General features: G+C 38.6%; 1 pseudogene across 1 annotated transcript; it reads left to right on the top strand.

Annotated features, from left to right (window-relative positions):
• The first annotated feature begins 11,621 nt into the window (after positions 1-11,621).
• On the top strand, positions 11,622-15,448 carry LOC148041938 (ETHYLENE INSENSITIVE 3-like 1 protein pseudogene; annotated as a pseudogene). The gene is made up of 2 exons (XR_015692518.1): positions 11,622-11,747; positions 13,345-15,448. The product of XR_015692518.1 is annotated as an ETHYLENE INSENSITIVE 3-like 1 protein pseudogene (transcript).
• The last annotated feature ends 1,584 nt before the right edge of the window (positions 15,449-17,032 follow it).

Raw genomic sequence — 17,032 nt, 5'->3', positions numbered from 1 at the left:
CTACTCTAGTTCGTGGCTCAGTTAGTATGCCACCTTAGTTAGTTGAGTTTGGTTTGAGACCCATATATAGGGTTCTTCTATTTCTTTGTACGAGTGTTCTTTTTGGCTTACACAACTAAGAAGAGGAAAATTGTTTTCAGCCTCCACCTGTGTGTGTATTCCCCCATTGTGTAAGTGAGAAAGCTACAAGTGAGACTCCTTTCTTCTCTCCCACAATCTTGACACCCCCTGCTAGTGCTTTTTTGTTGAATACTAGAGAGTTACGAAATTTATATCACTTAAAAAATGTCTAATGTTTGGTTCTATCTTCTATAGTTCTCACAAAAAATCCGATACACAACCACAAATAAGATACCAACACTCACGAGCAAATTGATTGCCTCTCGATTTTCTAGATCCATGTGGCATTTTGGAGTGGAAGCTCCTATTCTATCGCATAGCATAGAGAATATGGACCTAGTTTCTTGATTCCACGGGTTCCATCAATGGAACCAAAATGTTCTCACTCTCATAGCTAGACTGCCGAACTTATGGAGACTGCTTATTATCTCAACAAGCGATGTATCTATGGCTACCTCTCACCTAAGCATTGCAACTCTCCAAATGAGAGTAGCAAACTCATTGATTTACCTTCTCATTGCAATCTATTCATGAAAGTCTCGTCAATGGCTCCATGATCCTTGTGGAACGTGCTGTAAATGAGCTCCACCTCCTTCGCCTTGATTTCCACGTAGGCTCCGCAAATAATAATAATAATAATAATAATAAGCAAGAGCTTCTCCAATTGGTCCCTCACTCTACCTCACACTCTCCCTCTCTCAATCTCTCCCTCTCTCACACAAGTAGCCAACAGAAGAGAGCTCAAAGATTGCACACCATAAGAATGAGCTTATCCATTTAGTTTCTAGTTTTTATAACATGGCCTAAATTTTTGGGTACCCTCTTTTTGCATATGCCTAGATCAACCTAGCATATACCATTTACATTCTTTTACTTGTTTACTGACTAGCTTGGCCAATGTTAATTGTTACAATTTTATATGGGAGTGAGACCAGTGCTCTTGCACAAAAATAATTCCAAGTAATTTTCTAATTTAAATATTTATTTTTAACATTTTTACTTTTCTTGCACACATGTAAATTTTTCAATTTTTCTTTTGCCTTCTTCTACACGTTCCTTGGTTGCACCTTCATAGATGGGGTTAACAATCGCTTTATGGTTGGGTGCACTTGATAAGTTAGGTAGCTTTCCTAATACTAGATAAAGCTATTTAAAACACAACCCTTCACTTTGATTGGAAAGTTAGCAGGACGAACACCATTTTAGGGTGCTAGAGTTGAGACTTTACCTTATAGATAGAGAAGTTGAGTTACACTCTCCCTCATATCTCACTCTCTTGGAACCAAGTGCAATAGTAGCCCCAGTCTTACCTCTGGTTGGCTATGAAGTGACTCTTTCTTAGGTGGATGCTAGAGTACTATTAGGGGTGACATGTTCATGCTTCATCCATAAAGGAGACCCAAGATTCCCATGCTCAACTAAGTCTAGCATCTCCTAAGGGGAGATTGGGCGATGATGTCCATGGATCCAAGTTACGGTCAACTACTAGAGGACTTCCATGGGTTTATTAAAGGAGTAGTTTTTATATGATGTATACATTCAAAGATAGTATCTCGATCTTGTTTCTCTTTGATTTGTGTAGACAACTATCAAGATATGGAATTATCCAACCATTAAATTGTAATTAAAGTTGTGGGAGTTTATAATATCTCAGCACTATTCAAATTTAGACCAAGAAAATTTCAAGTGTTTGCAACGTGTAATGCACTTGACTAAAGATTTACCATCAATGTTGATGTTGTATCATGCCCTCTCTGTGTTAATGTTATTTAGAGCAGTGATTTACTCTCAATATTAATGTTAATGTTAATTAATCTTGTGTTAATGTTGTTTATCACGATCAATGTTAATGTTGATACCTTGAAAAGCTTTGGAATGATGACAAAATGGAGGTGGCATGTAGTTCTTGAAAAAAAAACCCACACACATACTAGTCTTCTCCTTTATCCATATCATGTGATTCTTTGTTGGAATTCATTTGTTGTAAACCATTACTTCTTTTGATATTCATATTGTTGGAAGATGGAAGGGGTGATAAAAAATGAGAGCACAAGATAAAGTAATAAGTAAGAGCTATAGAGGTTGGAGAAAGAATAGAGAACATATTGTATGTGGAAACTTCAATACTATTCTATTGTCATAGTAAAGAATAAAGAATAAGGTGATAGTGATGGGTAGGTGCCACCTGTAGTGCACAGGTGTGCAAGCAATATAAGTACAATATAAATATAGGTGGCTAGGCATAGATGGCCTTGAACCACCAACAACATTCCATTTAAAGGCAAATATGCTTGAGCGAGGAGAAAATAAGAAAATTTTGACAAAGTACAATGTGTACATATAAGTACAAATGGATGATGAATAGACATTATCTCATTCTACACCCATCATCTTCCTAAGGAAGGCATAATGTTTTAGTGGGAGACTTTTAGTGAGCAAATCAACAAGATTCTCATATGTAAAGATCTTAATAAACTCAATCTACTTGTCCCACTTCTCTGATAAAGTGGTAATGGACCTTAATATGCTTAGTCTTCACATGAAATATATATTACATGCCAATTGGATGGCACTCATAGAGTTTGAATGCAATGTAGGAATCATATCTATGATACCAAGGCTTGCAACCAAGCGGCCTAACCATAGGGCCTCCTTGCAAGCCTTAGTAGCTGCAATGTACTCAACCTTGATAGTACATAGGGTAGTGTATTTCTACATCCTAGACATCAAAGAAACATCATCTCTTGCAAAGGTGAAGACATAGCTAGAGATGGACTTCCTACTATCTACATGTCCAATATAATGTGAGTCTATGTAATCAATAGCTCCAATGTCCTACTATCTATATGTCTTGTATAATCCGAGTATGTTTAACCCATGGCTCCAATGTCATGGCTACCATAGTAAATGTACAAGGTCTCAATGTTGTATGCCAAGTGTCACCATATAATGAGTCATAATGTCCACTACAGATACTATATCAAGTCTAGTGGCTATCATGGCATACATCAAGCTACCCATTGTAGATACATATGGGATCTTGGCTATCTCAACCCTCTCATCATTTGACTAGAGACAATATACTTGACTAAGTACCTTCACATGAGAAGATAAAGGGGTATCAATCGGATTACCATCTTTCATATGAAAGTGTTCAAGTACTTTGTGAATGTACTCCTATGATAAGTAGAGGAGTCCATTAGAGAAATCATGCATAATGCGCATACCAAGTATGTGAGAAGCATTCCACATGTCCTTCTTCTCAAATCTCTTCTTGAGTTGAGTCTTGAAAGCATCCAAATCATCTTGAGCACTTTCAGCAATCACTAAAATGCATGAAAGGATAGCCTTCCCTAGGTGCCTACTTAAGTCCATAAAGACTCTTCCTCAACTTGCACACTAGGTGTTCCGTGCCCTTTTCTACAAAGCCCTTAGGTTGCTACATATAGATGTCCTCATGCAAGTCCCTATATAAGAAAGCCATTTTCCTATCCTTTTGGTACAAGTCTAGATCCATTTGTGTAACCAAGGCCAAAACCAAGCGAAGGGTAGTCATCTTGATTTTAGGGGAGAATATCTCAACAAAAATCAACTTCCTTTTCATGTTTAAAAATCTTAGCAACCAAATGGGCCTTATATATTGGCTTAAGGAAATCAAGGGTGCTCTTCAATGTGTACATCCACTTGCATGGAAATGCATATTTCCCACTAGGAAATGGAACCAAATCCCACATATGATTCTTCTTGATGTGCATAGCCTCCACATAAGTAAGGGGCTCACCAGAATTGGTCACCATGGCATAATGCATGGAGGGCTCATAAGGTTCAAGAGGAGACAAGGCTTTAGTAGAGCATCTCAAGATCGGCTGGGGGGCTGTACATCCTATTCTTCTTGTCCAACATCATGATCCTTCACAATAGGTGGATCCTAAGCCACCACATCATCAGCAGTTGTTGTAGGATGTCTGACTAGGGTTGGCTATATGCTGATAGGACACTTCTCCTAAAATATCACTTTGTGCACCTTAATCACTAGCTTTGATTGCTTATGCATCTTTCCCTCATGAGGGACAACATCATGGCTAAGAATAACCTTTTGAGCTTGTGGATCCCAAAGGTGATAGCCCATCTCACCTACATCATCATATCCAAGAAAGATGCATTTGATGGACTTCAAATCAAGCTTGTTGTATTTTCCCTTGGGAAAATGGTAGAATGCCCCACATCCAAAGACTCAAATGAGCATATGAGGAAGGTTTAACAAACCATATCTCCTTCGCAATTCTAGTACCAAGAGCAGTACATATGGATCTATTAATCAAGTGAATGACAGTAGTTGTTGTGTCAACCCAAAATGTATGTGGCAATCCTACCTAACTAAGCATACTAAAAACTCTTTCCTAAATAGTCCTATTCATGCATTCAACAACATCATTCTAGGGTGGCATGTACAGGACCATCAACTAACGCTTAATACCCCTCTCATCACAAAACTGCTCAAAAGCACATAAGACATATTCACCCCCATTATTAGATCTTAGGCATTTCAGTATATGTCCAGATTGGTTCTCAACCATAGTAAGAAAGCATTGAAAGGTAGGTAAAAATTCTCACTTTTCTTTACGAGATAGGCCCAAACTTTATACAAATGATCATTAATGAATATAATGAAGTTCTTAGCACCACCGAAAGATTGACAAGGCATGGAACCATAAACATCTTAATGAACAAGAGCCAAAGGCTCACCTGTACACATAGAGCCACATGTTTTATGCATGTTACGAGTTTGCCTGCTATATAAACATAATCATAAGAATCAAAACGTGAAAAATCTAGGAGTGGGAGATACCACAAATGAGTTAAGACTTTCATTCCCTTGAGTGACATATGCCCAAGTCCAACTTATTTATGTTAAAAATGGCACTATCCCTAGAAGCACTTGAAGCAAATGCTATTATGATGCAAGGGTGAGAGACAATGGGCTATTGTAATAATAGTAAATGACCTCCAAATCCAATCCAAAATTGAATGCAAGAGGTAGGGTCTAATACAATGTATGACTATCCACAAAATGGATGTATTAAAGTGCTAAAACCAAGTTTCTACTCTCAATAAAATGACTCAAAATCGAGTTTCAACATTGTTTTCCATAAAATTGCAATAAAAAAGGTATGCAATTGTAGACAAAAGTCCAATATGACAAGCTCCTACTACTAGGGAAATGCGAGTAGCAATCAGAATGTACAATGAAACTAGCACTGTCAAGAAAGAGCATAAACCACTAAGTACCAAATACTATCAAACATCCAAAGGTGTTGGTTACATAGATGCATACCAAATACTTAATAAGAATGTATTGACCACATTGACAATCCACTAACAAGTGTAAGTACCAAGAATCAAAAGCAAAAGTAGATCAATCCATAATAGGCAATGCCTGCAAAGATAGTGTATGCATAAACCAACTGAGCATTTACATAAATAGGAGACTTCCACCATCTCTAATGAATCAAGCTCTGTAAGGAAATGCCAGAGTATTCCGATTGAAGCAAATTTGGAATGTCAAAGTAAGATCAATACATAAATCTCATAGTATCAAGGAAGCCCAAGTACATCAACTATACATACGGGAGCATATATATACAATAGGTCTTTAAGCCCATAATTTGAGAAACTAATGAACCAAGTAGCCACTACAAGTATGTATATAACCAAGCTCAAAACCAAAGCTCAAAGCTCAACAAGAGCATAACCTTGCATCCACATTAGTGGCAAGCATCCATATGTCCATCTAGCATCCGTGAGTAACATGTAGGCATCAAACACATCAAATACACAAGCATTCAAGTTGTATGCTTGCTATCCACAGGTATTACAGTAATAAATCTTTCAATAACTAAGCAAAGAAAGATCTAGCTAATTTGTAAATCCTTTCTAAGCATTAACACATTATCCTAACATTCAATCTTCAACATATAAGCATCAGAAAAGCAATAATGTTCAATAGTTTATTGTCCTGAATAGTGAATAGTAGGTCTATCCACAAAAATAAATCAATGGATGATGGTATCAACCCAAAATGATGCCGAAAATGGAGTCCAATAACTTGGGATGAACCCCCAAATGTTGGGAAAGAAGCAAGAGGAGTAGTAGGAGCCAAAGATTGATGTAGACAATGTATCAAACAACCCCTAAATCAATGCAGGGGATGTTCTTGGGTCTTTTTCTATAGCTCTTAACCCTTTGGGTAAGTGGTCTTCCTATTGAAGAGAGGAGCCAGTGCTAGTGACTCATTGTTGTACTCATCATTCTCATATAAATAGATAAATAGAATCATATATTGATGGATAGGTCAATAGATGAATGGATATATATATATATATATATATATATATATATATATGTATGCATGGTTAGAAGCGTGGATGGATGGGATGTATACAAAAATAGACAAAGGGATAGATAGACAAAAATAGTTAAATAGATAGGTAGAGGGATCGATAAACAAATAAACATAAATACATACATCTATACATACATATGTTTATACATGCATACATACATACATACATACATAAGTACACATGTACTCATGTATGCACATACATAGATACATGCATATATACAAATAGATAAACATATAATTAGACAGATAGAGAGATATATAGGTAGGTAAGAAATAATGAGATTAAGTTGAGCATGTGCATTAATAATAAAAGAAAATCTTTTGAAGGAGAAATTCTAAATAAACTTGTGAATATTTGCATTTCCTTGAATTATTTGCAACTTATCTTTAAAACTACAATAATTAAAGAATGCATATGGTGATTCAAAAGAGCCCCAATATCAAATATAGCATAAAAAGGTCAGTATATTAAAAAAACTAATTAATCCATTTTACACAATTTCATGGCTCATTTGCTTCAATTAGATTTTGACTTATACAATTGTTCTTCACAATGTTGTCACATCTACATTGATTGAGCTTACACAAATGTTTTCCTACATTATATTATCCAATCTCTCACATGGACTCAACAATTATAATACACTTCCACATGGGTATGCAAGTTCAAATGCTTCTTGCACATCTTAATAAACTTCAAAAGAAAAATAGAACAAGTTAAAGTCAAGGAAAGAATGTGTAAAAGACTTTATAGAAGGGTTTCCCCTCGAAGGATGTGAGGATATACACATGAAACTTCTCACTTTACTGTGAGTCATGATAGAAATTTCTAAAAGGTATACCATAGAAAATATTTTCAAAAGAGAATTTGGAGCAATCTTTCTTTGAGACAAGATTACAAAAACACTATCTAGGCCTTCTAATAAAGAATGATTTGGGTAATGTAGAAGAAAGGTATTAGCTCATAAATGAAAATCAAAGAGCTTAGTGTAATAAAAGTTTATCTATGTTTAACAATAGCTAATATTATGATCACATATGCGGTGCATTAAACATTAAACAAAAAAGCACCAATGAACATTAACTCTACCATTGTATACTAATTGTCTTTTTATTCTATGCATAATATAGCTAGACAACCAATTAAGCTTGTGATTAATTATATTGAAGGCTTTGTGTTTGTAGTTTATCAACAAAAGAAAAAGGCAAACATATCAAACCTCATTTAGACATTCTAAAGATTCTAGGGACATGACTATGTCTAAGGAAACAATGTTAAACCCAACCATTTTGTTGGCATATGTGAAGAGCACGGATTAAGGGAAAAGCACATGCAGTCAAATTTAATTACACTTTCAGGAGCAATTGTTTTGCTTCAAAGTGGCCCTTACAATTTAACGTCCAAGGATTCCAAAACTACCTAGGGATGTGTAGAAGAAAATGACACTAATGATATGAATCAATGGTTTTTGGGCAAAAGAAAGGCAGGCATTATGCCCTAGCATAGAAGTTAAATAAAGTAGTGCTACGTGTACTCCATTTATTGGACTAAAGTGAGGATCTTATAAAATTGTGCTATTGCCGCTCAAGACTCAAAAAAGGCTAGACATGATGGTGTGGCCTAAGCAAGACATGATGTTAAAGAATGGCTTATCAATGGGGTATATATCCAACCGCAAATAGACAACCATGAAAACACATTCCAAGGTTTAGATGTGTAATGAGAGCATAGGAAGCCCAAAATAGTCTAAAAGTAGATAAGGTGTGTAATTCTAGTCAATATTTAAGGACACTATTTCCAATGTCATTACCAGAACATTGCACCCATACAAGGCATTATGCCAATAAACTTTTTCAACTTTATGGATTTGCAACATTTACTCCAATAGAGGGATACAAAAAGGTTTAATGTAAAATTTTATTGCATGAGATGCGTTGTCTCACATGTAAATGGGTTCATAATGTTTAAGTATTTAGTTTGAAGAGATCTAGAGACAATTTGATAACCTTAAACTATATCACATTAGTAGTAACATTTCACGCGAACACAATCAATCGATAGGTCATAAAGCCTTATCTTGAAAATTTACATGTTTATATGCACTATCAAATTGATCATGATAAACATTTTAAGGTCTTTTCCTAGTTGTCTAAAATTCTAGCTTACTTTTGTTGGAACAAAAGGTGTTACTTTACCCCACTGAATAATGAGCATTATGTATAATATTGTAAAAAGTTTGTGGCTACTCATTACCTTATTGAATGTTTTTGTTTGATACCAAGCTAGCAAGAGGAATTTTGCAAAGAAAAGGTTGACTTTACATGTGAAAATAAGAATCAGTGTATTGTATCAAATGGCATAAAATCCAAAGTAGTAGTTGTCACCTCATGGGTGCTAGAAAGTGAGGTTTCTTTGTGAATATGCTAGTGTCGATATATGTAGAAGGAGGATATTGAGGCTTTAAGTTGAAGAATGGGGGTTCTACATTCTTTTAACAAACAATTATGAATTTCAAGTTTATATCCCTTAGTTAATGTATGAATATGACCTGCTATCTTTATATTAACAACATGAGCTCCATAATGTTAAGGGGTCTTCTAATGCCGCTAATTGCTTTCATTTAATAGCTTTGTATTCAAGTATACTCTTTTAGCTCATTTTCCCACTTGTATTCTGCGACTTATGAGTAGACAATTGCATCCTTGTATTGAAAGGCTTCCTACTTTGTGGATATTGGCACTATCGACCTTAATTCCATACGAAGGGCATAGGAAGATCACGTGTCCTCTAAAGGGTGCACATGCCATTGGTAAGCACAACAGTACTTTCTTTAGTTCATAGAAGAGTTTGTACACAAATAAATTTTTAGCATAATTGTATTTGGACATCTTAGGGCTTCTCAATCTATCTTAGTATGAATTTCTTTAAATTAAAGCTGAAAGCATGTGAAGTAGTGTAAAGCTATTGGATTGCAAAAGGACTTTGAAAAATTGAAGACATTTGTAACCTAGGCCATGTTGCTTAATACAACTATATTGATTGATAGGACATATTGGTGCATACTTTGTGAGTGAAGCTAAGCATCGATACTGGTGCACACTTAATAGGTGATATGTAAAAGTTTCTTCATTTACTACTAGAGCCTTGGGGAATCACAAGTTTAGCCATAGGTTTTCTACATAAAAAACAACATAAATTCACAAAAGAAGAAGAAGAAGAAGAAGAAGAAGAAGAAGAAGAATTAGTAGGCCTTATGGTCTCATGGTCTCTTATATAAAGTACACAATGTCACCTTAAAATATATGGGTTGGATTTTGTTTGCACAATACGTTGCCAAATTAGGGCTAACAAGATAACCCTCCATGTGAAGGCATCATTGCATTTTTAACTTTTTACCAAATTATGATTAATGAAATAGTGCAAGAATCAACTTGAAGTGTTAGTGCTAACTAGTTCTAGAGCCCGTCGCCAATCTATCAAGATTGCTAATGCAAACTAGTTCTATAGCCCTTTGCCAATCTGTCAAGTGGTCTGACCTTTAGAAGATAGTTCCAAGGTGTCTATTTGAAACTTGAGCAAGTAAAAGATGCATACTTATTAGTAAAAATCTCCATCTATGAATGAGGAGTACCCTCATAGTGGTGTTACACATGTATTGTCAGTAGTAAAAAGATGTAAGCTTATGAACAAAGTGTAGTAGGACAACATGCAATTTGACTTCCAACCGTTACATAGTGATCTCATTCCTAGCCATTACACAAAGGGATTGTGATCATGGCAAAAAGTAAATTTAGTATACATTTTGGGTCTTAAGTATCTAAACATGTGTAAAGGACAAAAGAGAAACTGCATCTGGACTGATGGACTAAGTTTCATATGTAATGTCATTGCATGCCTATAAGTTGAAAATGTAGGTAAGTACAACCTCATGCTTGATGCGAGATCAAAAAGCTATTAAAAAATGTTTAAGCTCCTTAACAAAATGTGAAGTGAGTAGTACAACCTTGCATACGTTACCTCGCAAACAGGCATTGCATTGATGCAAGGCTTGAGTAGCCACAAATAAAAGTCTAAAGTGAAGCTACTAAATTTAAAGAAAGGTTCTATGTACAGATTCCATGTATTATTCTTGAGGTTGGTTGTTCAAAAGTATGCTTGCTATGTAGATGTAATACATAGAGCTTACTTGCTTCCCTAACAGGGCATGTTCAAGCCTCATTCACTTCACTAGCAGAACATGTTGTCAATTGTAGTATTGCCCTGTGTGATCTCTATGGTTGATATCCTTCTAAGGGCATTCTCATGCAATAGACATATGCCTAGTAATGTACATCCCAAATGGTCATGTTGTGGTGTGGCCAAACATCTTGTCTTGCGTGTGGGCTCACATGGCTCTTACATTACCCTTGCCAATGTTTGGAAGTTAACAACATGCACTTCTTGTGAACACTGCACTCTCACACACTCTCTCTCTCTCTCCCCCCAAAACTCAATCAAATTGTTATGTTGTATACAATCCAATATAACAATAGGAAAGCAAGTGCACACTCATGTGTGCTAGAGCATTCCCCTCTTGTTTCCAAAAAGAGCCCCTAGCACAACATTAATTCCAAAGGCGAGGGCTCCCTTAAGATTTTACTTTAAAAAGAAAGAGAGAGTTAAGGCAAAAAATTGAACTTAAGCTAAATCAAATCAAGTCTTAATAATTCTAAAAGTGGGCCATGTAACTCAAAGTTAAGCAAGGGTCATTTTTCGAAGAAAAGGGAACTCAAGCTGAACTGTATCAGCTCTTAACAAGTCTAAAAGTGAGCCATGTGAGTCGAAGTTAACAAAGGGTCATTATTTTGCAAAGAAGAGCACCTCATCTCCTTATCATTGTAATAGCATATGCCCTAATTCCAAACCCCTTATCATTGTAATAGCATATGCCCTAATTGCTCCTCCTCCCCCAAACCCCCCAACACCCCCCCCTCCCAAACTCTCACACACAAACATATTCATTCCAATATAATTTAAATGTAGGGCCTCATGATGTTATATTAAAGAAACATCCCATGATTATTGCTGTTCCCTTTCCACTAACTTGCTTAACATAGACCCTCCCTGTCTCCCCCTCCATATAATGGGGATTGTCCCCTCAAAATGGATCACATTATCAACATCTCGCATCAAGCTTCGTGCCACAAGCGGCCTCTTCTCGCTCTGTATATGCAGCCAAAGGTGCTCACTTCCATCTCCACCTTCTTTCAATTCAATGCTAAAGTACACTGCATCCAACAGCTGAACCTTTGTTTTGCTGTGATGGGTTCCCCCCAATTTAGCACACCAATAATCACTTATCAGTCCAGCATAAGTCTCCTGATTTGGGTTTCCATTGAAGAGACATCCTATTGTAGGGAGTTGCAGCTCTAATGTACCATTCACTTACCAGTCCAGCATCTTGATTGATTGGAAAATCACACTTTTACTCAAGTTCGTATGCATGATTGAATGGTGATTACCGCAAATGAGTACACAAATTTTAGATGATTGAATGGTGATTAATGCGAATGAAGGACCAAACTTTAGCCCATTGCAGTAGTAGTCTTTCCATGCATGATTCAATGGTGGAGAAGGCAGAAGAATTTATCATGTGCTCGACAGGAGATATCCACACATTCTGTCACCACCATTAAATTGAAACTTGAAGGAGGAAGTGGAAAGCATGATTAAATGGTGAATGCAATTGAGAGGTCCTTACCCAGGCAGACGAATTATGTACTTGTTAAATTTTTGTCACAGACAAAAGAAAAAAGGAGAGAGTTAAACATAGGCCAAGATTGGTAGCAGGCACATAAGAAGAGTAAGAGAGACTGGGCACTAGATACAATAAGCCATGATTGAAGATGCAGTGGCTGTATCCATTATATCAGATAGGACATGGAAGAGCAGAGGAAGATAAGCTGGCAATAGCAAGGATGCCATGTTTTTTTAGCCACTATGTCTTTGAATATATACACCTGCATTGTAGCATCTTGATCTAGTTGAGTTGCTCATTCTACATCATTGCCTGTTGTTATGTGATCAAGATTTTTGTTTACCCGAGTCAAATAAACCTGCCTGTCTGGGGCCTTCCCTTGCTTTAAAACGACTCAATTTAAAATTCTGATGTGCTACCCATTTTGGGCTGCACAATGCTCAACTAGATGGCTGGCCTTGTCTGCAAATTTTAGAGGGTGCCCTATCCTGGATTAGTCTGGTAATGGCCATGGTTTAAGTTCACCTGCATGTAAGACATGGTATCCTGGAGCATGCTTTCTTCAGAAGAAATGCTCCTTCCTGCTTGAAGACATGGTACCTCGACCATGCTATTCTTTGGAAGAAATGCCATTTTTCTGCTTGATGCTCCTTTATCATGTACCATTTGTGCTAATTTCTTTGTGAACTGGACTGTTATGACATCATGTCAAACTGTCTTCATAAATATCAATGGCATATGCCTTCACATATATGGCTGTTATGTGACTAGCTGATTTCTATCCTACCTTTTATTTCATGTCTTTGTGGTATTCTAAAACAGTCTTCTTTACAAGCATGTACAAATTGTCATAGGTTTTAGTGCTGTGAGTGGGTTTAGATGTTTCGCAACATCTGATACACTCGTATGTTGTTACCTTAGTTGGACACATTCTAATGTCTGATATTTTTGTATTACATTAGCCCATCCATACAATCAAATCCTAATCTGTGAAAAATAAAATCTGGCTGGATGGGATAGCTTTGTAAGCTGCCTCCCAAACAGTTTGTTTGATATTTCCATTTTTGTATGAGGATGCAGATCATTCAGGTCTGGCTTGAGTTGTTGCAGTTGAAGTGTGTTATTCATGATGTACCTGGAAAGAATGGAAGACTATGATATTGAGTGTCCCGGAGGGCTGGTAGATACCGAAAGATCAGATTTTGGAGCAAGATCTCAGGGTGAAGATTTTACTGATGATGATATTGACGTTGATGAACTGGAGAAGCGGATGTGGAGGGATCGCATCAGACTAAGGCGACTGAGAGAGAACCAGAAGCTTAAGGGCCAGGCAAACCGACAAAGTCTGAAGCATTCACGGGATCAAGCTCGCCGAAAGAAGATGTCACGAGCACAAGATGCCATACTCAAATACATGCTGAAAATGATGGAGGTTTGCAAGGCACAGGGCTTTGTCTATGGCATCATTCCAGAGAAGGGAAAGCCTGTGAGTGGTGCTTCCGAAAACATTAGAGCTTGGTGGAAAGAGAAAGTAAGGTTCGACCGAAATGGGCCGGCAGCCATAGCCAAGTATCAAGCAGAGCATGGTTCATTGATGAAGCCGCATGGTAATGCTGCTATGGTTCCTACACCTCACTCACTTCAAGAGCTTCAAGATACCATTCTCGGGTCTCTGTTATCAGCTCTCATGCAACATTGTGATCCGCCGCAAAGGCGTTATCCCCTGGAGAAAGGGTTGCCACCTCCATGGTGGCCAAAGGGTACTGAAGATTGGTGGCCTCTCTTGGGTTTGCAAAAGGAACAGGGTCCCCCTCCATACAAGAAGCCTCATGACTTGAAGAAGGTTTGGAAAGTGGTTGTCTTAACAGCAGTTATCAAGCACCTTTCTCCAGACATCCCAAAAATTCGCAAGCTGGTCCGACAGTCCAAGTGCCTGCAAGATAAGATGACTGCAAAAGAAAGTGCAACGTGGCTTGCTGTTCTGAATCAGGAAGAAGCATTGTCACACAAACAAGGCAACATAATGGGAATGTGGAACAATGATAGTGGCTCAGCAGCTGCAAGTTATACTTTCAGCAACCCCAGTGAGTATGATGTTGAAGGTTCTTCTGATGCTCCCAACATGCATCAAAGTAGCAAGTTTCAGGATAGTGAAACACTTGAATTTGATTCATTTATCTCAAAGCCTCTTAAACAGGAAGCATACTCAAATGTTGACTCGCTCAAGTACTCTGAACCCAATTCAGCTGTTATCGATCCCAGTGTAGTGGCAGAAACTGGGAGAATATGTCTACCTTTCTGGAATCCCATTTCCACGTCACATATGCTGTATACATGTGCATATGCGCAGTGTCCCCACTCTGAGAATGCAAATGGGTTTCCTGATAGCTCCCAGAGGAACTTGCATCAAGGAAGCTGTATGTACAGGCATGGTGTAGGACTCCCGATGCCATTGAAGTCCGAGAATGTGGAGGGGACAGCTTCAATATTTTCTTTGAGCATCTCCACCATGACTCCTGATAACATGTTTGGCACTGGCAGGGCTGGATACTTGGGGTTAAGGACTCCAAACACCACCTTACAGACCGTAGCAGAGCAACAATCTGTACATGAAATATCGAGTCTTTCTGGCAGTCTGCAGCATTCTACTCAAACAGGTTATGAATTCATTAATCATGGAAGTGAACAGTTGGCTTCCACAAATGGGCAAGAATTTCATGGCAAGGAGGCTGCAGTATTGACCATTAATGTTGGTATGGAGGACACCATGGCAATGGAGCGAGGGCTAATGATCAGTAACGTCCCCAATGGTATTCAAGGTTTGCGGAATGGTTTATCCTCAAAGGATTCTAGTGGGTTATTAGAGTGCTTTCTGTAAAATATTACACGGCGCAGCGAACAGAATCTGAGAAAGAGATAGAGAGTACACAACAGATAAGAGGAGAATCAGTAAAATTCTTTAACTCCAAACAACTGATACAAAGATGGCTCTGTCCACCCGTGCGCTTCCACTGTGTGAAGCTTAGATGGCGATCTAGACAGAAGATAGGTGAAGAGCTTAAGGCTAGCTGGAACAACAACTCTGACTGGGTGAAAGATGAGTGTAAGATGGCTGCGAAGGGGTTTAGCTTTTATAGCCCGCGAAGGTCGTTAGGTCGGCCTATTGACCGACCTACCATATGAGCCTCCACTAGTCGGCCAGGGAATATTCCAGGGAATATTCCCTTTACCATCGGGCCGGGGGCGCTGCCCCCGGACCCCTGCCAGGGGGGCCGCTGGCCCCCCTGGGACCCCCCAGCCAGGGGCCGCTTCCGCGGCCCCCGGACCCCACAATAGGGGCCCCTTTTAACTCCCTTACCACGCAACTCAATGCAATGTGCCTCGAGTTGCTACCAGCTTAACCACTCTGTCTAACCCAAAGATTAGACCCACAATAGTCACCTTTTTGCCATCCGATCACATAGACCTCATCTGATATACAAGTCAGGACTCAACCAATGTCCGGGCTCACATTTGGCTTCTCCTCATAATGGGGGCCTTACAACTTTGAGCACCATGGATCATTGGTAGCACCTAATGAGGGTGGGGGCATTGATCATATCTAACACCCCCCCTCAATGTCCACCCATAGGTGAACTATCTCCTCGGCCCAATGCCGAGTCTCTGAAGATGAACTTGAAGCAGATCCTTCGTAAGTGCTTTGGTGAAGATATCTGCTCCATTCTCCTCTGTTGGATAGTAGACCAATTCCACTATCCCATCCTCCATCAAATCACGCACATAGTGATACTGGATCTCTATATGTTTGGTGCGTGCATGAAACACTGGATTTTTGGCAATGGCGATGCAACTCTGATTGTCACATCTCAGCACAGTTGGTTCTTCATCCTGCACTCCCATATGCCATAGAATCCTTCTCAACCATACGGCCTCACATGCAGCAAAACAAGCTGCCTTGTACTCTGCTTCGGTAGAAGACAATGCCACTGTTGGTTGCTTCTTACTAATCCAAGAAAAAATTCCTGAACCCAAAGAGAAACAATAACCAGAAACTGACTTCCTGGAATCAATGTCTCCTGCCCAATCTGAGTCACAGTTCCCCACAAGAGAAGTTCCGAAACTGTATGTGATACCATAGTCAAGAGTTCTCTTCAAGTATCTGAGCACCCGCATCCCAGCCTTCCAATGACTCTCATGAGGTTTGTTTGAGAACCTGCTCAAAACACCAACAGCAAAACTGATATCTGGTCTGGTGTTACACAAGTAGATTAGACTGCCGACCAACCTCCTATACCTCCCAATGTCTGCTAGTGCTGATGTATCCTCAACGGATAACTTTACATTCACCTCCATAGGTGTAGCTATCTCCTTGCACTCGGTCATGCCAAATGCCTTCAAGATCTCCCATGCATACTTCTTCTGAGAGATGAAGATCTTTCCTGGCTCTTGCCAGACTTCAATCCCCAAACAATAGTGCAGCAAGCCCAAGTCTGTCATTTCAAACTCAAAACTCAAAGCCTTTCGAGTTTGGTTGATCATATCTTCATAGTCACCTGTAATAAGAAGGTCGTCCACATATAGGACAATCACTACAGACTTTTTACCATCCCTGTAAACATACAAGTTAGCATCTGAGGCACATCTTTTGAAGTTTAGGTTTAAAAAGAACCTATCTATCCGCTGGTACCATGCTCTGGGGGCTTGTTTCAGCCCATACAATGCCTTCTTCAGTTTACACACTTTGTTCTCAGAATGGGGGGCCTCAAAC

The sequence above is a fragment of the Lygodium microphyllum genome, chromosome 1 (assembly GCF_053477565.2).
Source record: "Lygodium microphyllum isolate KBCC chromosome 1, Lygodium_microphyllum_v1.1.10, whole genome shotgun sequence".
NCBI lineage: Eukaryota > Viridiplantae > Streptophyta > Polypodiopsida > Schizaeales > Lygodiaceae > Lygodium > Lygodium microphyllum.
Note: the sequence above shows the minus strand (reverse complement) of the source record. Positions and strands in the feature narration are given on the sequence as shown.